The 26552-nt window shown below is 38.6% G+C and overlaps 1 protein-coding gene across 4 annotated transcripts in view; it reads left to right on the top strand.

Moving 5' to 3' along the window:
- Positions 1-605: 605 nt before the first annotated feature.
- znf516 (zinc finger protein 516) overlaps positions 606-26552 on the top strand; it is a 44718-nt gene continuing 18771 nt past the window's right edge. For all 4 annotated transcript variants that reach the window (XM_086154609.1, XM_086154610.1, XM_086154606.1 and 1 more), the window contains exons 1-2: positions 606-656; positions 2336-2734. The gene's annotated coding sequence lies outside the window, so the exon portion shown is untranslated. The remainder of the gene's footprint in view (positions 657-2335; positions 2735-26552) is intronic.

The raw sequence follows: 26552 nt of genomic DNA, 5'->3' as shown, positions 1-26552 counted from the left end.
AAAAAGGGTTAGTCCTCTTGTTATTACAAAGTGTGTCCATATTCTTTATTACATTGAAGTCAACCCCCATAATGACGGTTATAATAATAATAACAGCAAATATTACTATTATATCCCCGCACAATGTGACTCCTGTCTTTCATCTGTAACACTGGATTTTCATTGAACAGATTTTCACACACACACACACACACACACACACACACACACACACACACACACACACACACATGCATTTGTCTTAAGGTCACTGTCGAGTGCGTCTTCAGTGTCAGAGCAGAATCAACAACTTTTCGCTGATAAGACAATAGTAGATAGTTCTATTTAATGTGGACGGAATCACGCAGGCGTGGAGAGGGGGTTTTTAGGAAACTGTCAAAAAAACTTTCACGACCACTAGGCTAATTTATGGGCATATTTTTGTTGTGATGGAAGTGGTACATTTATAAATATGTATTTTATTTCTATGCTTCAATTTTATAAGATACTGAAGTTATCCTGGGAGTGCGTTCTTTTCTCACACCCCTCTAAGAGTCAGAATGGACTCGACCTACTCAATCATGCACTTCAGCATACACTGCAAAGAGCATGCTTTCACCTTTAGTGCTGTCTGTGCGTCTTGAAGTCATACTGGATTATTCTTTTGGATAAAACAGGTACGCAGATCCCTTTTTGGTACATTTTCAGAATACAGCGGGCCACACTACGATTCCGCCTACCTGGGCATTATAGCTGAATAGGTTACATGCCGGCATCGGTAGTTAAAAAAATGTATGACCTATCGATGTCAAGAGAACTACATAAAATAGTTTATATACCGCAGTCACTTAGATACAATACGGGGCCCAACTTGCAGCAGTTTGGTGGTACTTGCGATATGCGAGTCATCATACTTAATGTAAGCCATTCAAAGGCTCCTATAACTCTGTTCTTTATATATACAAAGGAGAAATAAAACTGACTCATCCTCATCTCAAGATTAAGCAGATTTTCCCCACCGGCTCGCTGCTCACGTCTTCCCCAAGGCGATTTTTTTTTCCTGACAATACACACTTATCACCGCAACTTGGAAGTGATAGATTACTTAGATTCAATGAGATGATCTATTGCAGGCTGCTGTTTTCTTATTTCCAAAAAAAAAAAAAGGATCGATTTATTCACTCAGAGACGGACCGGGGGTGGAGGGGCTGCATGTGTGTGTGCTGAGCCGGGGATTGTTGGTGGCTGGCGGGGGAGGAGAAGAAGGAGCGGAGGTGTGGTGGTGGTGGTGGTGGTGGTGGTGGTGGGGGGGGGGTGTCGATCTTGAAGTGGTGTCCTATATTTGTATTTTGCCGCTGAGCAAGGCACGACCGGTTCCTCCCGACTTCCTCTTCCCGATCTCAAGTTCTCCAAGCCATCTCTCCTAATCTGCATGCTCGGTAGCGGAAACATGTGGCAAAGAGTAGAAACGGGAAGAGGTTGATCGTGTGTGTGTGTGTTAGGGGGGTGGGAGGGATACAACTTTTTTTTTCTACTCTAAATTGATGATGCACCTTGGCTGGCAGGATGTGCGCCTGTTGGGGTGTTAAAGAGACGCCAGTCGGTCCAAATTGCGGCTACAAAGAGGCGTTCAATGCAAGAAGATCCGCATCGTTTTTTTTTTTTTCTCCACGGTTCTTTCACTTTCATGGCAGATTATAAACGCCCGGCTTGCCATACAGGTGACTGCGTCGAATATCAGGTTGCATTGACATATAGCACTAGCTGATTTTTTTTTTTTTTTTTTGCAAATATCGCAAATCGATTGTGCTGAAATAGTGTTTTTCAGCATCGGACACTCACTCAAGATTCGACAGAACGCGAACGCATCAGCGGGTCACCGCGATTCCTATTTTGGAAGGAAATGTAACAAACAAGCAAAAAAGCACACAAACTCTGGGAGTCGTGTCACGGACTCCATTGCGGGGGGTTTAGGGGCAAACTTTTTGTGCCTTTCTCCCCCCCTTTTTGCCCGCGATGTTCTCGCTGTTTCGCACGGAGCTTCGAACCCTCTACGGTGCGTTCAAGACGTCACCCGAAGCTCCGTAATTTCCCCTTACAATACTCACCCGAACTTTAAATAACCGTGGCTCGATGATTGTAAATATGATTTCATTTCATTTTTTTAGTTCATCATGCTATGAATAATCCCCGAGTGAATTAATTGTTTGAGTCATTCCCAGCATCGGGGGAACACAATGTCATACCATGATTAATATCAGTGTCGACATTTGAATAATATAAAATTGGACTCTTCCGGTTAAAATAAAGTGGTTGCTTTTGTAACATATGTATTTTTTTTTGTCGTTTATCCCAGATGGACACGCTGTGGCTTGCATACTTGAACGACCATGCGTTTGTCTGATATTCCGTGAAGTACGTGAATGCAGCACCAGTGCAACGACAGACAAGAGAGAGATACACGCACGGAGCGTGGAGTGAGAGAGGAACCTGTACTGTTCCACAACATTAGGAGGCAGGAATTCAACTACACGTTACAATCATTCTGCACCTTGTTTCCCCTCCTCCTCCTCCTCCTCCTCACAAAAGTTGAAGCCAGCCTCGCTTTTGTCAGTCGCTGCAGTGGAAGATATTTCCACGCATTTCCACGCGATCTCCGCCGGATCTTGGACTCTTTGCCGTTGGAAAGGTGCACCGCCCCCCCCTCCTCTCCCGTGCGTGTGCGTGTGTTGGGAGCTCAGCTGTGTTTCAACTGGTAAGGAAGTGACCGAATATAAAGACCATTGTTTGTTATGCTGAGGGTGTGTTCATCGGGCTTCTATCGCCAATGTAGACTGGCTGCATGTGTGTGTGTGTGTGTGTTTATTTTAATATAAATCTATTACTATTAAAGAGTGCTGTGTTGATTAAGCATTGCATTTGATACTATAAGAGATAAGGACCATTTAAAGGAATGCTTGCTAATAACCTCAGAGAAGCCTCTGTAATCTCATAAAAGCTGGTAGTAAATAACATCCATACAAATAAGGGAGGGGGAAAAACTAGTTTTTAACATGATGTGACATTAATATTGACAATGCTGTGCGGTAGCACAGGACCAGTAAACTTGCTCCAGCTGCAGAGGCTAGTTTAGCTGCACCGTTCATGTTAATGAGAGCAGAAAATCCCAAAAGGTTAAAGGTCACCATAGAAGCTATTAAACATAAAGGATACGCTACAGCTTTGGGTGTAAGACAGGACTTCTTTCACAGTGATCCTCCCTTGGGGTTGCAGTGAGGAGAAGTTATCACTGGAGATTGTTATGTAAAAGCAGAGTTTGCACGGGTGGGGGGAGAGAGGAAGAGGAGAGGAGCATGTGTGTGAAAACATGCTCATCAATTATTGTTTGGGAATACAAATTCTTATGAAATGAAAGTAGGCGTTGCCTCATGTGGTGTTGGAATTCATACGTTGGAGTTTACACAAACACACACACACACACACACACACACACACACACACACACACACACACAAATCCATATGTATTCAAGCTGTCACTTTTCCAAGTTTCACAAAACATTTGTTTCACTTCAGTGTTGGCATAAAGTGTTCACCTCTAAGACCCTTTCTTCCTCTATTTGGCCACAGGCTTCTTGCGGTGTGGTGTTTTTCTATAGCTGTTTAAAGAAAAAAAAAAAAGTATTTTCCCCCGGCGTAAGGTCGCATACAGAAAGAGATAGAGGGAGAAGAGGGGAGGAGGAGGAGGGGTGACGAGAAGAGAGACAAAGCGTTGTTTAGTAGACAGGATTATATTGTCTCATTTAGATTTTAGACATTATGTTAAAAACATTTCAGCTCCCACTCTGAGGTCGTAAATGATCTAATTTCCTAAAAACACTCTGAATAGTCCCTCAGTTTCTCGTTTGTTCTTTTGATGATGAACAAGTTTAGTTGGTAAAATTCAATGGAAAAGATGATTTTATGCTGAATGGCGTTATGGGTGGATTTTAGATTGGAAAAAAAAAAAAAACAATACAAAAACATTAAGAGGACAGAAACAAGCCTTTGTCTAGATTCAGTGTGGCTTTAGCTATTTTTCTGGGAGAAATATGCCATCCAAGTATCTAAACACTGACATTCCTGAGATGACTTGTTGAGCTATTCCGACAGAGTTAAAAAAAAAAAAAGGAGACCATCACCTATCTTTAAATGTGACTTATTGTGGCTGTCAGTTGACTAATACAACCATGATTCATCTAGAATGAAGCTTGTGTGCCGCAGTTGCCAAGATGACAGATTCTGTAAATAAAAAACTAGATTTTTCGGGAGCCTGTCATGGATGCCTCATACTCAGAAACTGATCCCTTGAGAGCTCACACATGGCTTGCTTGTTGTATTTGAGTTTCTTCCACCACTGCCTCTCTTTTCATACGCTGAATAACTTGTTTTTTTTAAGTAGGACTGTTTGTCTTTTGTAACCAGCTTTTGTGCGTACTTTTTCAACCCCTTTTCTGATCACGATCAAACTTTCAACTCTGCTGTGACTCTTTTATCTTGTCAAAAGACTCAGCCCTCCTTTTTAATTTACCTGCAATCTTGCAATTTGATTTTTTTTAATTTATTTGTTGTCTCCCTTCAGAATGGGAAGTGTTTTATTGGTGTAGTGAGAAACAATGAAGACAAGGCAGGGCTTTGTGGTGGCAGAAATGCATTTTTAACCCATGTGAATGAATGGTGCCTCACATTCCACAGCAGCAGGCCCTTTACTAAATGGCAGCACTAACTCGGCTGTTTTCATTACTCATTACTGCCTTGTGCTTTTTCACCATAAGCATAGGCATTTACCTTCACTAATGTGAAATTACCTTCTCTATCATAGTGTTGGGGCAGTGATACAATGTATCATATATTTTTGAAGTAACATCAACTCCAGTGTAACAAATCTTCTTTATAGGTATTTCCACAGAATGTTCCTTCCCAGCAGATATATGTTCGCATGACGTGAACTAGAGGTTATGTAATCATATTTAAGGCTAGATAATTTAAAATGTTCCTACCATTGATATCACCATGTGTCTATTTACTGGCTGTCTCAAAAATATAACCCCCTTCTAAACCATTCTCAGCACGGTACGATTTACCTGACTGCTCATGATATTTTATTTATTCATCAAAATAATTGTGCTCGGAAGGCAGTACACTATCATCTTTTATTTTTCAAATTAAACTTTTCATAAGAAAAATCAGGAAATGCATGTTATTTGCTGCTAATAAGGGCAGCTTTGTTTCAATTGAATATAGTTCTGAATTTTGGCAGGTTTGATTCTCTGTCAATAATAACTAGACCTGATGGGGGGGGGGGTTTCAAATAGGCATATTCATTTCATGATTTCGGTCAAAGTACGACTTTTCAGATATCTTTCCCCGGTTACCAAAACAGCTTAATTAGAGTTTTTTTTTTTTGAAAGAGAATGAATACAGAAAGTAAAAAGACACCAAGTCATGAGACGCTGATGTTTTTCTCAGTCGGTCTGATGTATGCATCCTGTTCTTTTTGTTCTTACTTTTGACATTTCCTTGTTGATCCTTTTTAGATTGTATCAATCTGCTCTTCTTGAAAGCAGGCTAGGGCGCCTCGGCACGAATAAATAACTTTCTGTCATAGAATGAGGTTGGATTATGTTGCGAGGAGGCAAACAAGCACAAATAACCCTGATTGTACAGTTGTTCCTTTCTTGTTATGAAACAAAAAAGGAAATGGTAGAAATAATGATCTAAAAATTGCATATCTCTGCTGATGGAAGCATCATCTTAATACATATTCTAGTGTCTATTCTGCGGTGAAGGCATTGATTCCCTCCTGCATGGTGGGGGTTTCCACTTGTAAAGGGCAGTCTCTCTGTGTTAGCCTAGAAACACCAAGCTCCTGGATTAAATTATAAATGACTGCTCCATGGGAAACATATTGTTTACTGCTCTGGATAATGACAAGAAATATTGGTTTACAGCCACTATCACCATATAACTTATCATCTGGACTGTATATCTTCACATTTTACTGATATCTTACCGGTTGCTCATTTTCTTGACACTTTGGCAACAGGTGGTTAGTTAATCCCTTTATTTAGGTCACATCTGTACCCTCGCTACCCAAATGGATCAATAGAGTCCATGGCAATCTGAGCTGAACCATCCAGGTAGTAAACTACGAAGCCTGATAGCTGTCCAAATTAGTGCCAAAGAAAATGATGTAGTAATCGGAGGATTAAGATAGCAGAGGGGTTGGAGTTGGTGGGGGGCAGGGGAGGCACTGGTGTGGGATTTAGGCTCATACACATTTGAGCCGTCCCCCCATGGTGGCGAGAGAAGAATGTATTAGTAGTGAAGTGTCTGGTTCATCTGTTACGTATACTCCTATAATAAAAATCAATTAAAATGTTGGTTCTCAGATATTGTACATTATGACAGTGAATCATGAACGCCTCGAAAGTCCGTAGCCGCTTTGACTGTCTCACACTATAACCGTGTTGAAATAAATCCCTTTAGATCAGTAATTGAACGTCTCCCCAAAATAATGACAGAAGCAGATTTTCTGGGTTGTGTTGTTCAATTTTGGAGACATAGTTTGTAGGAATGTGTTGTTTTTCTTTGATGCAGAGCAACAGAATTTGAACTGAACAAGCCTCTTAGATTATGGGTGAAACGTCCTCAAGGCGAGAAAACTAGGTCCAATTGTCAAGATAGGATAAGACAGCGATCAACAGAATTAAACGTCTTTTGCGGTCCCAGAAACTGTTGGGAAAAACTGTACACAAATGCCAATTTTTTGAAATCATTACCTATTTACTTCGATATTGTCCCCAAAATTTATTATCAAGAACTCTTTTCTCTTGATCTTACTACACCCTCAACTTTTACCTTATTATCTTGAGATCAGAGGTCACGATTTTCTGCGACAAAACCTTTTTCTCTCCATTCAAATCCTGACACTTTGAATGCTGCAAGAGAAACTCAATGTAGTCCCATTATATTAGAGAGAAAGGTTACATATCTATGGCTGAAAAATGTTATAAATTCATACGCTGGAATCATATTTCAAGAGACTGTAAAGTTTGTGTGTGTGCGCGCGTGTGTGTGTGTGTGTGAGAGAGAATCACTGCCCACATGCACACAGATTGATCTGTATTACAAGCTGGCTGCTGAACCCTCAAAGTAAACAGTCATTTTTCAAAACAATGATTAGTGATGGATTGCTGCTTAACTAGCCTTTCAAGTGGAGTGGAATTTATTTTTCTTAATAAAGTTCACTTTTACTTCAAAAAGCTAAACGAGTAAGTAAATATTGACTGAAACTCTGCTCTTTGTCTCCAAACAGAAAGATTTGGTTTTCAAATTTTTTATTTTCATGAAGTTTTGTGTGAGGAAAAATACCTCATTGTATTGATGTACTTGTTTTTTTTGTGACTTTAGTGGTCGCATTACCTGCTTTTAAAGAGAATACTGCTTATTTATTATAAATGTTTTTTTGGGGTGTTAATGAATGAATATAGATTAGATGATTTTGCATGACTTCACATGGCAGCATCAGTCACTGTTAAGGAGAGGGGGAGAGAGCTGTGGTGGTAAAGTAGGCCCAAATTAGCTTTTGAATTAACTTTGAATTGAGTTTCTATTATAATTGCATCATGACTAAGTAATGCCGTCTCACATAGCCAGCCCTCGTCTTAAGCTAAAACATTGCCCCTGTTGAAATGTCTCTATACCGAAAACAAATAAACCAACAGTATAAGAATTTAAAAGCATACTGCTTAATGTGTAATTTTTCCAAATAATATTGACTTATTTTACTATACTTAGCAGTGACTTTGTGAAAATTGTGTTACCATTTAGCTGCCAAAGAGCAGGATATTTCTCACTGGGTTGGCTGATCCCCAAAATCAGGTGGGCAATTGAAATAACCTCTCCCAAAGATTATTATCATACTTGGATCTGTAATTAATTTAGTAACTCACTATTGCAATCACTTATTGGAAAACTGACAGGGACCATGTGATTCATGTGATCACATAAAGGAGCAAAAGCTTTTTTTTCATTCTTTCAACTGAGTAATCAGGAGTCGCTTCCGTTTACAGCCAGCGATCAGCTGCCATTCCTTTTAACCAATTAAAAGATGATGTTTTCATATAGGCTTTATCATCATCCTATTACGTTACAAAATATAATAAGTTTCCTGTATCGATAATTATACATCCATGTATATTGTCTCGCAACAATTAATATCTGTTACATTCTGTGAACATTCCCAACGTCATATAAAGCAATTAATCAGAGCATAAATTAAAAAAAAAAATCGAGTCACCCTACGAGAGTGTACTACAATGGTTTTACCGAGAATACAGCTTAAAACACGTCCGCTCTTGAATTACAACACAAATGTGTCAGTATTTATGGCCAATATTTTGAGTCATTATTGTTGAGAGTACTCATTTGTCATAAATATGTTATCCAGTGTGTAAGAGCTTATGCTGCAATGACAATGAGGTTAATGTGTTTCTTGATGGTGAATGTAAAAGTAAGCAGTCCTCTTGATACCGCAGTGCTCCTGACATATCTGCGAAATTTGACAGTGGAGCTACAAAATACATGATTGCACAAATGCATCGTGCATTTGTGCAATCATGTATTTTGTTTGTTCGCCCCAGTCTCCTGCACCTTTTTATATGGATGTGCATCTGAAAAAATATTTGCAGTTTTATCCTCTATCCGGTGTGCAAGTAAATCCCCTGGAATCATTTAACAGTTTTTAGCTGACCTACTACTTCCGTGGCTTACGGTACTGTTAAAATTGTGATTCTGGCTTGCACTCAAATCAGAGGTGGCCCACACTGAGTGGCTAATAATCTGATAATCATGTTTGGATATCGACCCCATTTATCAGTGTGCAGCTTGAACCAATTCTAGCTGGAGACGCTCACTGCAGCATTGGGTGCTGTGTTGTGATGCAAGCTGCTTAGAGCTCTTTGTCAGGATCATTCTGGCAGCTCGATTGGAGACGATGACATTTTCTGATTAATCGCTAGCTGCATTAGCCACCAATGTCACTCATGTATGCTTTCCACTTTGCACATTATTGATGATCCAGCGTAACAATTTGGATCACAAAGCTGAACTCAAAGTGCCGAAATAATTAGCAGTCTTTATCAAGTACAGCGGACAAAGTGATCATAGTTAATAGTTATTTGCCTACATCTATAAACCAAACGCTTGGTATTGTTTCTGTGATTACTGCAGGATTAAAGAAGAGAAATAAGCTTAGCTGGGAGAAACAGCCCACAGAACCACGTGGCTCTGAGAGGGAGAGAGGGAGAGAAGGGGAGAGCTGCCGGGGGAAGGAACAGCACTCTTTGTCCAGCCCAGATGTCACTGTTGTAGACAACCATTATTGATTCACTGCAATGCACACTCACATTATACAAACATGCACATAACGGAATTGCTTTAAAATATGTGATTTAAACCACATGCACTCACTGACATTACACGGTATTTGCTTAGTTGTATAAAATGAACTTCATACTGTTATTCATTTTACATGCACCCCATAAAGCAACAGATATATGCTGCCCATTGTGATAAAATGCTTTGTAGTTCTGCATTACTAACCACCAGGTTTTTGTCTGCCAGGCTTCTCCTGTCTCTCCTTTTGATGGGTGATGTGCAATATTTGCATGTCTTGATTGCTTTACTCGCGATGTATATGCATATATGCATTCCTTTATTTTTTCAGGAGTACCTCAGTATGAAGGCAACATGGCTTCAAACTCTTAACCCATCAGGGTCTCAGATGTGATAACTTAGAAAAGGATGTTTCTTTAAAAAATATTGTGTGTGGAAAGTAATGCTTTGTTTTGTAGCTGTTTTGAAATGAAGAATAAGCTGTAAAAAAAAAAAAAAAAGAATTCAAGGCTGTTCAGTCAAAGACAACAGTGTCACTTTTAGTCAAAGATCTCACTTTATAAAATAGACAATGCATGACTTTATTTACAAATAGAAAAAAAAATAATTTGAAACTACAGCTGTTTTTTTTGGAGCTTTTACTGTGGAAAAGATGTTTATGGTCTTTCATGTTAATTTCACTTTAGTTTCACAATAAAAATCTATTTCACAAATGCACTTGAAGTAGGAACTTTTGTACACATTTCCCACTGGAGGTTTATTTGACAATGTAAATGTTTATCTGACTGCACATTAAATGGTCTTTACCCTTCCAGATCTGTAGTGCGGTCCATTCAATGTCCAATTGAGCCCAGATGGTAGTAGACCACATTATTCTCTGGATAATTCTGAACATGTCGATAAAAAAGTTATCATGCAACTGGTATGATAACTAAAAAAACAAACAAACATCCAAAGCCAAACAAGGATCTGAATATTTACATCGGTAAATACAACAATTTAGCTGTTTTTGGTCTTTGTGTACATTTTGGAGAGTTGACACATCTTACAGTAATTCTCATTTCATCACAATTTTGTAAGATGGTACTTTTTCAGTAATTGTGTGTACACACACACAAACACACAACTGCACAGTTACATCTTCCTGAAGGTAAAATGACAGTGTCTTAATCAAAACATGGAAAAAATGTTTGTTGTAACAAAAATCTCGTATCCATCGATTTGGCTTCCCTAAGCCTTCTTAATTTGTAGCTGTCCAACATTGACAAACTAGTTGTGATTATTTCTCTTACTCAGAATAGTCTGTTTTTTTATGTAGAGTCAGTAAGACCAGAAGAGAGTGGATGTACTTAGTGCAGATTGAAGGCCAGTGATGTTGCATGTCTGGCTAACTTAGGGAAACAAGCTGGAAATGTCTCTAGGCTACTGCAGCTAATCATTCAGCCCACAGAGGAACTGATCGTTAGCCGCTGATGTCAGCCTAACCTTGACGTGATCTGTTTTTGTGAATGTGTTAAAGGTACTAGAGATAGACAGAAGTTTGGACTTTATCCTGTCATAAGACAAATAAAAATGTTTTTTTACACTTGCACATTGACATTATGAGATGTTATACATCAAAAATAACGCGGCTGAAATACATTTGTTGCTTATTAAATGAGGAGCACAATGCTTTTATTGACTTGCCTGCAAGTGACTTTTGTGTGATTTTTCTGCAGAAAAAAAAAGAAAAGTAAATCCTACTGTGGTGGGGTTTAACCACTAATATGGAAATATAGAGGAGAATTGGACTTTGCAAAGGCTGCCAGAAAGTGTTGGCCGTCTCTTAAGTGAAACAATCGTGCTTATTTTTTCTATATAAAATACGAGGATTGCATTTGAGGCCAGGGTGGAGGTTGATAGTGTAAGGCTTAAATGCACCCTTTGTTTTAGTTATACTTCCACTTAAAGGCAGCAAACAGGCTTAAGGAAACAGTTGAGGAAGTCATGAGAAGCAGGGTCAAGCAGGCTTCAGGGTCACTGAGGCTACTTTTGGGGGATGGGGTGGGGTAATGAACTCAACAAAACTCCACATGTGGATCGGAGATACAGTTTTAATTACCAGGATGCAGACAACATAGATGACAAAGCAGAATTCGGGAAGGTGTAATTTTGTCAAGTCCATTATGTAATAATTAATTTACGCATTTTAGCATTTGCTGCGCAAATATTATTTGCTCCATGTCATTAAGAAGGAAATGCAAAGAAAGATTTATTTCAGTCTCTTTTTTTCCTTTAATGGACCTGTATATCTAAAGTTATTTCCACTGTAATTAACAGAAACACCAGATCACATCATTGTGGATTTCTGCTCCCATATTGAGCTGCCCAGGCTGCTGTTTGTTGCTTACCCCAGTTCCCAGCTGCCTCACTGTCTGTCTGTAGCTTGGGGCCGTGCACTCAGCTACACAGGAAAGAGGAGACCAAAGACAGGGAGCATTTTTAGTATCCCTCCCCCTCTTACCACCACCACCACCATAACAACACACAACCCCACTGCCCCACATCCAGCAGCAGCACCATCTTTTCCTTTGGCTCTTAAATCTTTGTGAAGAATCCCCAGAACACTCATGCTCTCCCTTCAGCTATCCCCCTGGCCTCAGCATCCCATTCCCACATTGTATCCAGATGTGAGGAGGGTAGTGGAGGTGAGGAAGGCAGAAGCCCTGGGTATTACCCTCCCATACCCTCCTCTCAAACCCGCGCCCCTGGTTCCGACGCCCTTTCCCATTGAAACGCATCCAAAGACCCCCAGCTTTGCCACTATATTTTGTTTAGATTTGACAACTAATGACAGGAGCTAACCACATTATATTCACTTTTTGCTCAATTTTAATTTTGCATCTGAAATGCATGTCACCATTCCTTTATAATCAAATCATTTTTCTACTGTAAGTTAAACATTATAATACAAATAAGTGTAAATATTTACCTTAATTCATACTCCCCCATACAATGGAATGACAGGCTAATTCCATTTTATTTACTTAGAAAATAGAAAGTGCGTGGTGGGAGTATATGAACATTCAATCAGACGAAAGCTCTAAGAGTCACTCGAGAATCCCTGCAACAGTGTGGCTTTTGCCCAGAGTTTATGTGATAGCTGGCATGGCTCCATTTTCAGTTTGAGATGTTTACATTATTTTTTGAACGTTTTTAGTAGTGTGTGTCTTAAGCTGTCCATTATTTTAAATTGTTCATGCAAGGTCAGTGCATTTACTTTGCTTGCTACAGAAAAACATGTTTATACGTTCCCGCTGGTCAATGGGTAGACTCTACTAAGACACACTACAACCTCAAATACTACGCAGCGCTACACTGGGAAGATCAGAACTGGCCTGTTTAGCAGTTGCCGTCATCGGCTATCTCTGCAAAACATTTTCAACACCATCAACCTTTTTTTTTTTTTAATTTCTCCACACTCTGGCGATTGTTTTTGGACAATATAACTTCACAGAAATTATTGTCATAAACAATGTAATTGAGGCTGTGAGGCATACTGCTTTATTTTTCTAAACAACAGTTGTTTCAGTAAGACAGCCTTCACTTTGCTTGAAATTAAAACCAAAGTTGAAAATCTGCTGCTTTTCAGGTTGTCTAGCTGTAATCATCTAATCCCTGGTCACAGAGGTCTATTTAAAGAGTATAGTTGTTAATCCCATCAGATTATACCTGACCAACTCAAGAAAATCACCTAATTAATAGTCTTAAAAATGGCCACAAAAACCTGTCTTCTCTAAAAAAACAAACCTCACTCAGTATGTCATTCAGAAAGCATTTGACCCATTTATAGTGTCCTAATCTCATGCATTTGTCTCAACCGGGTTTTAGCCCAGGTTTTAGCACGTTTTCCTGTACCAGCTTTCTAGAGTATCTTTAATTAGAGAGGTCACTATGGCCGGTCCCTTATAATAGGTGCTGCGAGCATAGCAAAACACACCTGCATTTTCCTGCCAATGTTTGGTACTCTGACAGGCTTTAATGCAGTAGCCAAAGTAAGAAGGAATTTGCACACCAATCCTTTATTTAGGATGGTAGTCGCCTATGAACATAATCTGATGTGACTCCTTGATTTCGCTATGAGGCGAGAGCCAGGAGTCCCACAGGCAGCTGGTATACTTGGGTTGGAATACCTGGACAATAGGCTCCACAGGCATCATTGTCCTAGATAGATCTGAGCTGGAGATCTGCCTGCCTCTGTGCACGTTTAAATTCTTAAATATATTCGTTGGTCTTCCTTCACTGGAGCGAAATATCTTTTTGTGAATAAAATTTTTCTAAAATGATTAAAACTGACCAAGGATACCAAACAGTTGCTTTGAGAAAACCTCCTAATCTTTTCTCACATTGCGTATCAATATTCTCCGACAGGAATACTAAGAATAGACCTGAATGTTTTATCATCGAATGAAGGATCATTCCCATCGTATAGATGCCATTAAACATTCCTTTTATGCACCGCATGATTCAAATTCAGCTCATATTTGATATTTTTTTATTTATTAACTATGCATCTCTACTTTTTTTATTTGCCGACCCATTTTATCATCTAGTATGTCTCCATTTTTAGTAAGTCACCCGGCAGTCTTGGAGTCTGTGCTCAGCAGTGTGTTGTGTAAAGCTGTCCGCTGGTGCGATGCAGTGGAGAACGACAGTGTGTATAATCCTCTGTCACTTATTTCTTGCGTAACAGGGCCTGTCCCTTTTTCGTGGAGACCAATGAGCTTGTTGGTTTGGATAAGGGCTGTTTCTCTACCTGCGAGAAGCCGGTAAACCAGGCTGAAAGGGTTTGATCTCTGCAGGCAATCCTCGATAACTACTGCCGTGTAATGCATCGCACGCTTTCCCCGTTATTATTTGCTATTTGATATTCAGCATTAAATTCAAATCATAAAGGAGCTGATATCTTTGTGGAGTATTCATTATACTCCCTATTGATTCCCTACGGATACCCTTCTTGTTCTTTTAATTCTTTTTCCAGACTGTCCCTAATAATGGGGCGCCTAAGCAGATTATCAGATACTGATATCTGATAATAACATTACTAACATAAATCTAAAATGTTATGACACTTAGATGAATAGGGATTAATGTATGTCGGCCCATAAACCCATGGAAACATAGCCACGTGTCACTTTTTTCCTGTTTTAAGGGACTGTAAGGGTATAGAGACTTTCGTGTCTAAACAGATTGCATCCATTTTAGGTCTTTCAGTCGATTTCCTGCCAGCTGCCAGACATCATTTTTCTTTACAGTTTGGCTGGCCTTAAAATGTAGGTCAGTTCTGGAATGAAAGTTTATATCAATAATGTGGTGTCGGTTAAAAGTAGCAAAAATACAACAAGTGATTTAGAGTCAATAATAATGCCTTTATATTAATGTCGTAACATTTTATCATAACCATTTATATGATTGATATGATCTAAAACACATCCTCATGGTACTGATATCCGCAGATTGAAAACCACTTTATCCATTGGGGGCAGGGTTTCTATTATGAATTATGCATACGCTCACATTTAAACAAAGTACAGCAGGGCTGATGATATAATGTTGCTGTTAAACAAAATATGATTTTACAACACATTGACTTTTTCAAAAGAACACCCTTATTATATGATTGATACTATATTGGTTATTTACTTTACCTATGTAGAAAACTCTGTATGATAAACCCTCTGCAGCAAAATGCTGTGCAACTGCTGTAAAACTGGATTATAGTCTGAAAACCCATTATCCCCCCTATTTCAGGAAGTTAAACAAAGAAAATGTCCGTGTATTGTTTTCCAGGTCTTCGGCAGTTTCCTTTCTTTGCAACATCAGTGGCAATTATATTGTAAATGTCACAACCATTTCTTGACTGGTTATATCTGAACATTTTTTTTTAATCAGTTGCTGTATTCTATGGTCTGTGATTATTTGTTTATTTATTGTCTTGTTTCAGGGGTCTCTGTTGTTGTGCTATCTTGTAGGTCATTGTCAGGATACCGCTAGCATATGAAAAATGCACACGCAGGATTGTGGGATTTGATTTATTTAAACGCACTTGCAGCTGCAGGCAAGTGAAACTGAGAAATTGAGAATTTAATTTTGTTTCCCTTATAGTTCCATTTATATCCAATAGCACATGATTTCCGCTGAATTGTAGTCGACGTCTTGTGGCAGGACATTAAATCGTGTAAGCTTGGATAAACCATTGGGCTAATTGACCAAGTACTCAATAACTGAAAAACTCGCTGTGTTATGGGATTTTTGAAGAATTTTTTGGTTATATTTTATTATTTTTAGACTATTTTTCCATTTCTTTTGGCTTTCTTTTTGTCACTATTTTGTAATTTCATGCATCATACCAGGTGGTTTCTTTTGAACTCACCTCTAATTTCAAAAGCGAGCTAAAAAACTTCATAAAAAAGCCAGAACAAGTAAGAACAAACAAACTATAACACAAGAGAACTGGCAAAGACACTTTGGTTGCTTGCATTCTTTATCTTTGCCAAATATGAACAGCTCAACGTGTATCGATGCACAAATGTCAAGCTTTTGTCTATTTTTTTTCTTCTCTAATAAATCTTTATTTGAGAGGATGAATTTGATATGCAGAAAAGCGTTTTTATTTTTTTTGTTTGTTTTTTTTACAGTGTTTCAAGTCAGATAACAGTCAAAGTTATCAGTAGACAACGTTCTTAAAAAGAACTCCTGAATGATGTACATTTCAGCACACTATAGCCTTTCTTATTTCTTTTTCATCTCTCATATTCCCATCTTCCTCTTAGTCAACTCTTATTATACTGATCCATCGTTTGCTGTGACTTTACATCACTACGTACCACTTATCTTCCTTTGCAGCCCTCCCTCTCATTATTTACTATGCCTTCTCTTTTCCCCTTGACGTGCACCTCTTTCTTCCTCTTCAGATGTTGCGTTGTTTTACTCTGCATTAGTTTGGAGATCTCAACTGGGCAGGTTAACAAGCTGGCATGATTTCATCAATGTGAATCCGTCAGTCAGATAAGACACGACATAGATGGGATCTGCTGTTCTTTTTGTACAGCCATCTATCATGATGGCATAGCCACATAAGCTCTCGGCCTGATGGCTGCCTGGATAGAAAAAAAAATTGTGTCATTCACTGTGTTTGCCTTGCAACTTTTTTTTTCCCTTGAAAATAAAAACAATGTTTGCTATTCTCATCAAGCAGCTCCAGTTCCTGTATGGAGCTTCTTTTTTATTGTTTTTGGCTATGAAATCCTGTGCAGATGCTTTAGTGTGTGGATGTGCACACACACACACACACACACACACACACACACAAACACACAACCCTCATAGAATACTCCTTTAGGGTCTAGTGGTGGTCAGTAACTGCATGGTGATCCAAGTCTGTGTCATATGTCGTGTCGTGTTGCAAGTGTTTTCCACTCTATATTAATGCTCATATATGATAAAAGTCTAAAACATAATTGAGGATTCCCGGGAACTTGTCAAAATGAATTGTAGAATTGTGTTTGTGCATGTCTTAAAGGATTAGTTTGTCATTTTGAGAAATGCATTTTACTTCACGCAGGGAAAGGATTAGGAAATGATTTTTCTATGACGTCTTTATCAAAAATGTGATGATGCTCTGATGATGCTCAAAAACACACCGATCCCATGTTTCAGAATTAGTATCATTGAAGGCTGATGTTCGTCTCCTGCATGAGAGCAAATAAGTGACTGTGCCTGTAGGTGGCAGCAGTCTCAATTTGTCTTTCAAAAGGAGAATCCATAGATTAGGGGAAATAAGCAATGACTACTTCACTCAAAAAAATCTCTCAATTTTTAGTCAGTTAAAGAAAAAAAAACAAAAAAAAAACAATAAACACTTAACAAACAAAAACAAAATAACTACAAGGGATATTTAGTTGTTGTAAATATATATATACATATATATATGTATATATACACACACACACACACATAATATATATATATATATATATATACACATAATATATATAATATATATATATATATATATATATATTTGGTAAATAATCCAGTCACATTATCCTGTTTGTCTTGCACTTTAGTTCCATGATTTATGATTCATTATTTATTTTTGTAGTTTTTTTTTTTTTTTTTTGCACATATCATTAGTGTGTAACAGCCCCTCTTTTCTGCCCACCAGTTTGTATGTGTGTTTGTAAATGTCAAAGAAGAGTTGAAACCTGATTTGTTAAAATTCCATGAATCATATCCCCCCTTTGCAACTGTTGGAGGTAGCTGTTCTGTAGCTTTTGCCTTGTGCACAACACACATTAAATACACATTGAGTTATTTGCGAAGCAACCTTATGTTACCTCATTTGGCCTGCTTTGCTACATAGTTAATAACTTTTGTTTGATTTCAAAATATTTATCGGTTTTGCACTTTTTAAAATAGTGGACATACGGTTTACATAAACATGAAAAATGTAAAACTTGATAAAACAAGTGATACAATGATACAGCAGTGGTTGAACGGTGTTCTGTGTGTGAGAGGTAAAAACTTGCTTTCCATATGACTGTTGACACATGTAGATTTCTTGTCAGTGGTTTCAGTTTAAATACCGTTAGTGTCACTATACCTTGACTATAATACCACTTCCTGCAAGATATGTGATTCACACATTTTTTAAGTTTGTTTTTCTATTTTTAGATTTGGATTTTCTATCTTCATATTTATTCTTCTCCCTATTTTTTTTTTACATTTTAATACTTGATTTCAACTTTGATCTCGGGGTCTTCTTTTCTATCCTGTAATACTGTTCTGTGCTATGCTGCTGCTAGAAACACAATTTCCCTGAGGGAGTCTCCCAAGGGATCAATGAAGCTCTGTCTCTCTCTCTCTCTCTCTCTCTCTCTCTCTCTCTCTCTCTCTCTCTCTCTCTCTCTATCTATCCATCTATCCATCTATCTATTAACACATTTTATACGATAAAATAAGATCAAATATTTTGGGGGTTGATTTTTCAGGTCTTTGGCATTCTTCTAGCAGGTTTTTGTACAAAACCCAGACTCTGCTGGGTGTAGTATAGATTTTCCATGTGTTCGGAGCACCTTTGCCTGCCAATCAGTAGCAACACTATTTGGTCAGCAAAGTGCACTCCCGTTTGGCTCTCCAACGGCTATGAAATCCTTTTGATACGCATATGAAGAAACCAGAAGCGGTGGTTTTAAAAACTCGTGTTTATCCAAGAAATTAATGGGTAAACAACATAAATATTGCATACCCCATATATGTAATTTATACACAATTTGACATGTTTTTTTGTTTGCCTGCCTTGTGTTGTTGCTCATCATCTCTGATGCAATCCCCCTCACGAATTTGTGTAGCTGTCTTCAAGGTCTTTGTTTCACAACCCCCCCCAAAAATACACATTGACATGTCAACTATTTTTGTTAACATCTTGAAATAGGTTTGACCATCTGCATCTGTGACGACAGACAGATGTCAGTTGCTCAAATGGTCCCTTGATCAAATCGCCACCTGTTGAATTTTGCGAGCCGGCCACTCTATCAAGGGATGGCACCGTTTGGATTGTTTTGGAAATTAAAACAGAATGGCCGCACTGTCTTGTTAAGACAAATTAGCCTATTATACCACAACATTGGCTCATATCCCTATCCCTGTTGTCTGAGTGTGGGATGTGTATATGCGTGTCAACGTGTGTAACCTCAGCGAACGCTGAAGCGTCTCGCTGCAGCGAAAAGCCAAATAAAACATCGTTACTGTTACATCACTGTGACAGTGTGAAAGACTGTTAGCCAGCTTTGAGGTCACCAGTCTAATTACACTTCAGAGAGACTGATTTAGGTTCAGTTTCAAAGGTTGTTCGGGGCTGCAGATGGATGAAGGAGCAAAGAGGAGCGCATGCAAGAGCAGGGAAGGTTTGGAGAGGAGCAAACAGTTGGCCACCGAGTGAAAGGAAATGGAGGAGTTTCATTTTAGAATGAAATTGAACATTGTGGCTGAGTGCCTGCCTTCATTGATGGCACACCGACGCACACTGCAGAAGAACTCGTTTTACCCTTTTTCTTTAAGCTCTAACCTGAATTGGCCAATATAACCTCTGTGTCACTTCACATTCTTGTGTTACACACAACATGGAGAGGTTTGCAAGCACTGTGTATAAAATACAGGAGAAAAACCTATCAATAATATTGCAAAGTGGCAGCTCGTAATTTCTCCCAACAGAACATATATTTAAGCTTTTCTTAAGGTCTATTCTTGTAGGACCAAAAAGACAGGAATCCAGTTGCGAAAGGATATTTTGATTATGTCTGCACATACTCTAATTAAGGATTAAGAGTCGTTTGGGTTTATGGTTAGATTAATGTCTAAGGCGGGGCTAAAGCTGGATTTAGCAATTTCTGGTTGAAAACCAGCAATTCAGTCCTGGAAAAGTTTTGTAAAAGTTTTGTCTTTCCAACATTTTACAATCAATTGTTACACACTGTGTTGATATTCGAACACATATGTTTTTTGTTTTTTTTTTAATTTCAGAACAGATTCATAAATAAATCCACGTATTTTTTTTGGAATTGAAAGATGTAAGATGCTCAATGCTAATTGGGTCAGTTAAGGAATAGAGAAAATAGAACACCCTTAAGTTGTTGCTTTAAACTTCTCTGTGATGTTTATCTGTGGTGATGTAAGAGCTGCTGTCATTAAAACATTGCAACAATGAAATATCCATTTATGTAACAGTATGGCTCCTGTGAAATTGATTCTGCCTGACAGGCCATGATGTGTCATGGCTGAAAGACAATTTCATACTCACTGTGGTTTGAAAGCAGGCCCAATGGTATATTCAAATAAAACAGGATATATGGTAAATTTTGTATTCTGATATAAGGTAAGTAACCACTGATTTTATGTAGAGACTTAATGAAAGCTAAGTTGACTGATCACTGTGTTGCGCTGTACAACATTATTACTGCAATGTTCTTTTTATGCTGCTGAAAAAAGGTCAAGACTTTGCCTCTATATCTTTCTCATGTTTCAATGCTCTTAAAACTACCTGAAAATAGTATTATGAATACAATGTTTCAGACGTTAAAAGCCATAGAGCACACGCTGTCTTTGTGTGTTTGTGTATGTACATGTGCATGTTTGTGTGCGTGTATGCACATGTGCATGTTTGTGTGTAAGTGTGTGTGTATGTGTGTGTGCGGGTGTCTATGTGGAATGCTGCTGTGCTGCAGAGGGAGGAGAGCTCTATGGGCAGGAGCACCCGGGGTTAACGAGCGGTGTGAGAAAAACAGGCAGATTTCGAGAGGAAAGGGGGGAGGGAAGCTCACACACACACACACACACACACACACACACACACACACACACACACACACACACACATACATTCAGTATCAAACAGGCACAAATACCAGGGGAAGTTGAAGATGGTCGGACTGATCAGACTGAGCAGCGCTCATTGTTAGCAATCGTCAATTCTACTAATTGATTTCCTGAACTCGAGAAACTCTCAAAAATAAAAAAAAATCAATGTTTGCGTTGCATTTTTAAAGTATATATACATATGTATACATTGCTGCCCATAGAGGTGTTGAAACGTATGGAGCTCTACTGATGCTGTTCCATTTGATATCAGAGAAGGTTCCTATCCCACAAGAGATGACAAGAACCAGATGTAACCGTCGTGTACGATCCACAGGTGTTTACCCGTCATCGTGGCAAACAGTCAACCCGAAGAGATTTTACATCATTAGGCACGAAAACTGTTCCCTTTTTCCTCTTGACCCATCTCAGTAATCCCGCTAGCATGGACCAGTCACCAAAATGTAACATGACAGTATTGACCCAAACACCTGCCACTTCCTACACACACATACACACACAGAGCAAGTGGACTCTTTTTTTTTTTTTTTTCTCTCTCTCTTTTTTTTCTTTTTTTTAAAATCTAATGGCTCTTCTCACGCTAATAGAGTAGGCAAGCAGGGTCCCCTCTCAGGGGGTGTGGTGGAGGGATGTTGAGAAGGGACAGAGCGTGCACCCCCTCTATTGTTCGGGGTGGGTTTGAGGGGTGGGGGGGCTGCAGGGATGGAACCTTGGATAGGATGGGAATTGGAAACCCCGACAATGCCACAAAGCCCCCCACTGCTTTTCCTGCTTATGAGCATGACCTGCTGTGACAGTCCAGGGACATATTCAAAATAATGCAAACTAGGCTTAACCTAAAATTTACCAAGCCCAAAGCAGAGCCAAAGTCTGTCTTCGAGATCAGATATTGGAGGAGCTGAATTAATATTTCAGTTAAAGGAAAAGCAGAACGTGATGCCCGTCTCACGGTGTTGCACGCAGAATGCCAGATTGCCAGTAAGCGGTAACTAATTTTGAACGCAACACAGAAGGAGTGTTTTAAACACCAATGACTCAAGCATGCTCTATCAAGCAAGCAAAAGGAGATACAGACTACTTCTCATGTGCAGTACAGAAAAAAACAAGAGTGGTATTTGAGTTAAAACAAACAAAGAGTTGAACTAGCTGCCAAACAAAACACAAAATCATGGACACATAACAGAATAAGAATGAGTTTGAGAGTATTCAGGATAAATCTAGTGGATACAATGTTGAACCAGATCAACATTTAGTCCCTTAATACCATATTTCATCCGCACATTTGTTAGCATCATTTGAAAACAATACAAACTGCATAAATACCTGTAAGGTGTACTTTTAATTCGTGTCGTACAGTAGAGTGATAAAACATGTACATAAGGGTTTACTCTCGCAGCGATAGGAGGATTCTCTATATGGGATATAAATGAATCAACAGTTCTTAAAAGACGTTGAAACCGAAATGTCTCTCAACCGCAAACTTTGCAAAAAGATTTTTTTTTTTTCCCCCACTCTACACATCTGAGAAGTAATGTGATGAAATGTGCGAAATCTTCACAGAGTGCGTCCTATATGAACAGCTTGTAGGTGTGCATGTGTGTGTGTGTGTGTGTGTGTATCCAGCTGTGTTTTACCCCTCTCTTTATCATGGAGCTTACACCAGACCTCTTTGTCTGCTGGTTAAGGGCAGGCTGGGAGGTGAAGAGCAGTTTGTTCATAATGGATTATTGATTGCTTTGAGAATGCACTGTCTCTGCACAATGTATGTGTGCTTGTGTGCAACTGCCTGTGCAACTTAGACTCCATACCATTCTCTTTGTCCCACTCAGAATTGTGAATGTCTTCATTTTATGAGTAACTGTACCAGGGATGACAAGGATTTTTGTAAAGTGCTCACTGTATGTGATGCTCAGTGAAGCAGTGTATGTGGGAATGTCTGTGCGAGTCTGAGCAACCCTCTGTTTAGCCCGTTAAGCTTTCAATGCTGCCTGTATAAAACAGTTTTAAAAGCCCACAGTGTGTGCATATAGACCTTTAAAAGTTATGTGGACGACATTAAAAGCCCCCTCTGTTTTGGTTCTTGATGCCTCAGTGACTCTGCATGTAAGAGTTGTGTGTGTCTTTTCGTCCTATCGGTCTCTACTATGTGTTTTTGTTTTTTTTCTTTTAACTTCAGATGTGTGTGTTTGTGTGTGTGTGTGTGCACGTGCACACGTGGGAGCTGATCTAATCATCACTGAAGGATGTTCAACATGAAAAAGACCTGTAGTCATTATCAGAGATAAGATGACAGTGTAAGTGAGGTACCACTTAATCTCCTAAACCTGGAATGGCATAATGAAAGGGTTTCTGACTTGTTGACAAAGAACGGCAAAACATACCTTCAGAACCTCCATAAGTCACTTTCTGAATAAATCACAAATTGCCACGCGCTAGCTTTTAAATTACTTGTCATGTTCATGCACAGAAACACTGTTCGGAACTCAAAGTGCAGTTGATTTAGTAGGTTGCAATAATTACTTGCATTTAACAGATCAGTTTAGCCTTTTTATCTTGACAAGGATCTAACCATTTAATTCCCAAATTCATCAATGAAGTTATCGAACTATCACCTGAAATCAAGTCTAAATCAAGTCTGTTCTATCATTGTGTAAGAATCAGAATAATGACCAAAAATAGATATGAAACATAATACTTTGCAGCTGCACATCTCCTCTGCTGTATTGCAAGGAACTGTTGGACACTGTTTGTTTTAAGATTCACTCCAGATGTGAACCTCATAAATGTTTTGAAGCAGAAATATCCAGCCTGCCCAGAGACATTGCATGTGGATTGGAAAACAAGAGTGATTTTCTACTTGATTTGGACCTCAGCTACGATATATTGTTGTTGCAGAAAAAAGCAAATTTGTTACTGTTCCACACAAGTCTATATCAGCTGTTTGTAGGACTCCATTCATTTTTAATTTTGCATGTGTATGAATGTTCAACATTGAGTGAATGACTGGGACATTTCAAAACTGTAATTCAAGAAAAACTCCAAAGAAATACGGAAAGCTGAAATATTCCAGCAAATGAAATTTAAATGAGGCATGAACTAAAACACTGGACTTGTCATCACAGCTAGTACCACACGAGCTATCAAAATAATTGGACAGCTGGTTTTCCGAGTTCTAGTAACAACTGTAAGAATTAGGCTCTCGTGTGATCTTTAAAAAATTCTTTGCTTAATGGATATTATCCCAGTGACCATTCAAATACATTTGCACTAAAAGAAACTAATCTTAGCATGACAGATGACAAAAACAGGGATTACCTAATGTCAATAAATGTCTGGGGAATTTGAATGACAAGGTTTGTGGACATTTATTGTTGTTAAGATGCTCTATCCATTCACTCTTCCCAATGCTTGCCCTTGAAAGCTTTAGCCTCTTCCTTTTTTGTTGACATCTTATGATTTATAATCTTGTCCATTTTCTCCTCGACAGTATCTCCATTCTTAAACGAATTTGTATTTTCCCCTCCCACTCTATTCAAGAAGCTCGCATTGTTTCATTTCTGGTTGCTAATCTCATTATGTTTCAATTTGCACATGTGACTGTCTAGTGGACGACTGGCTTACTGTTGAATACTGTCAACCCCCAGCTCTGCTCAGCCCAAATCAACAAAGCGCTTTCTTAGGAAATAAGATCATTATCATCTGTATTTAGCAAGTTTTAACATTACATTGTTCAGACAGAAAGCACAAATTATTGATGGAGGAGGCTGCAGAACATGGGGTGATGGTTCTTTTTTTATTCCTTGTAGATACAACAATAATGTTATTTGCCGTTCATTAGAAAATCCATTTAATATTTTTCTTTTCTCATAAACTAATTCAGTGTCCTACCCAATCTGGTTTTATCCAATTAGAGTACAGGCTGACACTTGGAACTACATGCCTTCCCCTACAGGGGCAAATTGTTTTGTATAATCTTGTACCTAAATCTTGTTAATTTCTGTGTGTATTTAAGTACAAAGTTTCAAAAGTGCGCTCATAAATTTAACCTTTTGTCTTCTTTGCTGTCAACTCCTAGTTTAATCAACTCCACTATGGTAAACAATATGATGCTTGACATGTTTTATTTGTATGTTGGAAGCAATCAGCTTTAGTGATTTTTTTTTTTTTTAAACACAATAGACATCAGCATCTATTGTTACCCGAAAAATAACAATAAACACTAAGCTACCTTTGCTCTGTTATAATCACAATATTATTTCACAGAATGCACCGATGACAATATATATCTGAAAATAAAAAATATCTTATATCAGCATCATTATTTTTAAATGTATTTAACTGTTTTTAAAACCGAGTAGTGGTAGTGTAATATACTGAGCAAGAGCATTAGTTAACCCTGTCGACAATATTTTAAGACAAGAAAAGATCCTCATCTGGAAATACGGTTTGTTTCATACCGATGGCAGTACAATGGTGCTTCTTTCTTCGCATTGATAGCCGGCTCCGATGCAGGCTAGTCATTTCCAGTGCAAGAGTTGAATTGTTCTTATCCTAATGTCCCTCCTCCATTACCTTATCCTCTTATGATTATGATCAATTATTCACTTATAATTAGAGCCTGGCACTAACTCTGCTTATGGGCTCTGACACTGTATATAATAGCCTGTTATAATTATATCACTGACATTTCATATACTCCACATGTTCAGACTACATCATCAGCCAAAATGATTATTATTACTGTTTCTCAATAAAGTTGTGTCAGTGTTTCCCACTTCTACACTCATAATCCCATCATTTAACAAAATGTTGTTTAATATTCACAAACTTGCCGGATAATGTTGAAGAGCAAGACTCAATGTACTTTAATGAACGATGAAATGTTTGTGTAAGGGAGTAAATCTATAAAGGAAGAGATTTAGTTGCAAAATATTTGATAACAAATATTTGAGTTTACGAGAAATTGGTTGGATGCATTTGGATAGGAAAGAATCTAATCGGCGACATATTTCACCTAATAATCTCAAACGCGCAAGTGTAACGTCAACCAGAACATATACAGCCTCGGTTTATTTTTCTAATTCATCTTTTTCACTTTCTTTTCAAGTTCCTCCGTGACACTATTCATCTCTTGTTTGAGAAATAGAGCAAAGTAAATTGTCTGAAGAGCCACTTCCTGTTGTGTACTTAAGATCCCTGTTATGTGATAGTGTCAGTTGAGGCGGGTGTGTGAGGCCAGTATAGGGAGGGAATATGGTGGCACTGCTGATCTGGCTGATGTGAATACACCCCCCCCTCCCCCGCCCCCCTAACCCTGATTGTGCAAAGTGTCGACTCAGCCGATGTGGCGTCAGAGCCCCCCAAGCAGAGCACAACTCTGATACAATCCCACATATGCGTGTTGTGCATACAAATATTTAAAGGGAATTAACGCGACTAAACTCAATCTGCACTGACTTTCGGAAAGAAAGGTGAACAAAGTGTTTGTCTGGGGTAACGGATATGTCGTGTTTTGAACGAATCTGTTTTTTTTTAAAGCATTTGTTTTCACATTAAAAGTCATCGCGCTATGTTTGTTGTCTTATGCAAAAGGTACAAATAAGATAAACTTTATTGATTCCCATAGGGGAAATTAGGGATCACTGAACTGTACTGATCACATACCAAAGGCCCTTGTGTTTCTAATGAACCGCCACATTGGAAGACAAACTCATTCAGATG

The sequence above is a fragment of the Fistularia commersonii genome, chromosome 11, assembly GCF_037954325.1.
Source record: "Fistularia commersonii isolate RoL2024-O1a breed Wild chromosome 11, RoL_Fcom_v1.0, whole genome shotgun sequence".
Classification (NCBI taxonomy): domain Eukaryota; kingdom Metazoa; phylum Chordata; class Actinopteri; order Syngnathiformes; family Fistulariidae; genus Fistularia; species Fistularia commersonii.
Note: the sequence above shows the minus strand (reverse complement) of the source record. Positions and strands in the feature narration are given on the sequence as shown.